This window comes from Selaginella moellendorffii, unplaced genomic scaffold (genome assembly GCF_000143415.4).
Source record: "Selaginella moellendorffii unplaced genomic scaffold, v1.0 SELMOscaffold_16, whole genome shotgun sequence".
NCBI lineage: Eukaryota > Viridiplantae > Streptophyta > Lycopodiopsida > Selaginellales > Selaginellaceae > Selaginella > Selaginella moellendorffii.
The window spans coordinates 2,316,403-2,319,461 of NW_003314277.1; positions in this window are offsets into that span (position 1 = coordinate 2,316,403).

Below are 3,059 nucleotides of genomic sequence, written 5' to 3' on the forward strand. Positions count from 1 at the left end.
GTATAATCCATTATTGTGATCTGATATGGGCCACCCTATCGCGGAAGAAACTTTTTTGTGAATGTTTTATCAATCCTGCTATCATACTTCATAACTAAATCACTAACTTGAAAAGCCTTTACACATTTCTTATCAAATTTGTGCTTTTGTTGCTACTAAACTGCTTCCATATGTTGACAAGCTTGACATTGATTCTTATCCATCCCCTTAAGTTGAATGAGCTTTAATTGCAAGTCCTCATTATCAATGCTTCAACATTAGTTGTAAAATTAGGATCTCCAACTCAATTAGAAATATAACTTCTATCCCATAAACTAGCTAGAAAAGAGTGAAGTTGTTGTTACCTTATGTGTAGTTTTATAAATTTATAATACTGTCATCAGTCATTTGTCCCAATTTTTCTTCTTCTCAATAGTTAGTTTTCCTAGAATGTTGCACAATACATTATTTATTCCCTCCACCAACTTGTTAGCTTGTGGATAGTATGATATTGACTGTCAATATTTTATTGATAGCTTTTTCATTAGTGTTTTAACCACCTCATTGCAAATTGGTCAGTGACAATCTCTAACAAGCAACCAAACCTTGTGCATATAATTTGGACAAGAAAATTTACCAAAAAACTTCTTTTGTGTTAGTTTTAGTTGTTACTACTTCAGCCCACTCAGTAAGGTAGTCTATTGCCACCAAAATAAATATTTTTTAACTTAATGCCATCAGAACTGATCCTATAAAATCTATCCTCCATTTCTCAAATGGTTATGTCGACAAAATTGGATGAAGACTTCATGGTTGAAGGATTCTTCTTTCAAAAGCTTGACAAATGTGATATGACTTGCACCATTCCTTCACATCCTAGAATATTGTTGGTCAGAAAATATCCTACATTCACAATCTTCTTGGCCATATAATTATGGAAGAATTGTCCAATGTTGTTTCATCTAATTCAATAAAGTTGATCACTTGTTAGTGAAACGAATAGGAGTGTGAACCCTAGGCCAACCTCCCAAACCTTAAGGCGTTACGGCCTTAAATCCCACAGGCCATGGAATATTCTTGGAATATTCCTGTGGTTCATGTCATTCTCCCCTCCCTCATGACCCAGCTACATACGGCAGCCTCGAGAAGCTAAACAAGCCTCACATGAAGGGAGTCCAAGGCAATACAGCCATAGAGGAAAGATGTGCAAACGGCAACATCAACATCGCGACAAACGGCCACGAAAGAAAGAAAGCAATATGGCTTTCTCACATGACAATACGGTCATGGAAACAAGAGAATGAGAATAGAACAAACAACTCAAATCACATAGTAATATGGCTATAGAACTCAATTCTCCCCTTCTTCAGGAATGTCATCCAAGTCATAACCAAAACTCGGAAACACTCTCTTCATGTTATCCTCAGTTTCCCATGTAGCTTCGTCCATGGAATAACCATTCCACTGAACTAACAACTCCCTAGTTGTCTTTTTGCATGTTTTCACCAATCTTTGAGCAAGAATATTGGCCAGACTAGCTTTCTCTGCATCAATCTCTGGAACCTGGATGATGGACTGATTCATGATATCACTAGAGTGCAAACACACTTTAAGCTTGCTCACATGGAATATTTGATGAATCTTCAAACTAACTAGCAAGTCCAAAGTGTATGCAAGATCCCCCACACGCTATAAAATTGTCCAAGGCCCACAATACTGTGGAGACAACTTAGCATTGCCACTTCCTTTTAGAGATTGTTGTGCATCCGACAACTTAAGGAAAACTTTGTCACCAACTTTGTACTCTTGATGACAACGATGCTCATTAGCCAATCTTTTGTCTCGCTCTTGAGCTTGCGTCATGTTCAATTTTGCCAACTCAAGCTTGTCTTGCATATCCTCTAGGAAATCACAAGCATGAGGAACCCGAACTAAAGCCAAATTTAAACTCATAGGAGACCTAGGCTCATAGCCATACATCGCCATAAAGGGAGACATGCCAATAGCCAATTGATGAGCGCTATTGTGAGCAAACTAAAGCAAAGGCAAGTACTTCTCCCATACTCTCTGTCAAGTCAAATTTCCCACAAAAGACCTTAGCATATCTTCTAATAGCTGATTCATGCGCTCTGTCTACCCATCAGATTGTGGATGCTCACCACTACTCATGCTCAGCTTAGTCTCTAGCTTCTCAAAAACTGTTTGCCAAAATTTGGATGTAAACTTGGGATCCCGATCACTCACAATGTCACTCGGCAAACTAAATAACCAGTCTACAAACAACTAAGCAAGTTCATAAGCTTTTATCGTCATTTTCATAGGGAAGAAGTGAGCCATCTTCGTCAAACGATCCACAACAACCCAAATAACATCATTTTCTTGAAAGGTTTTGGGCAAACCAGTGATAAAGTCCATCGAGATGTTATCCCACTTATTCTCGAGTACATATAAAAGATGATAGAGGCTAGCAAACTTCTGATGATCAACTTTGACTGCTTGGTAGGTCAAACAACCACGTATGTACTTCTCAACATCTGACTTCATCCCAGGCCAAAAAAAATGCCTCTTCACCAACATATATGTTCTCAATACCCCCGGATGCCTAACACTTGGCACATCATGACACTTAACCAAAATCCATTTGATGAGTTTGTCAACACGAGGAACCACTAAACATCCCTTCTTCACTAGAATTCCATCTCGTATTTTGAATAACGCAAACTTGTCACCCTTCAAATCTGTAAAGGCGTCCCTCAACAAAACCTTCGCGCGAATATTAGTGATAAAGGAGTCGAAGTCAACAAACTCCTTAAGCTCATCCAAGAAATCATTGGATAGCTTCACAAATGAGATAGAATTTACCATCCTAGATAATGCATCAGCCATCTTATTGTCATCTCCATGCTTGTACCGGATCTTAACAAACATTTCCTATAAGAACTCTTGCCAACGAGCAAAGTAGCCTCGAAAATCCACATTTGGAGAGACTAATGATCTAAATCTACATAGAAGTCCGATCCATAATGTTGCCATTCTTGAGTAGGTCAATTCCACTGTGTGGTATCAAACTTGTAGCTCAT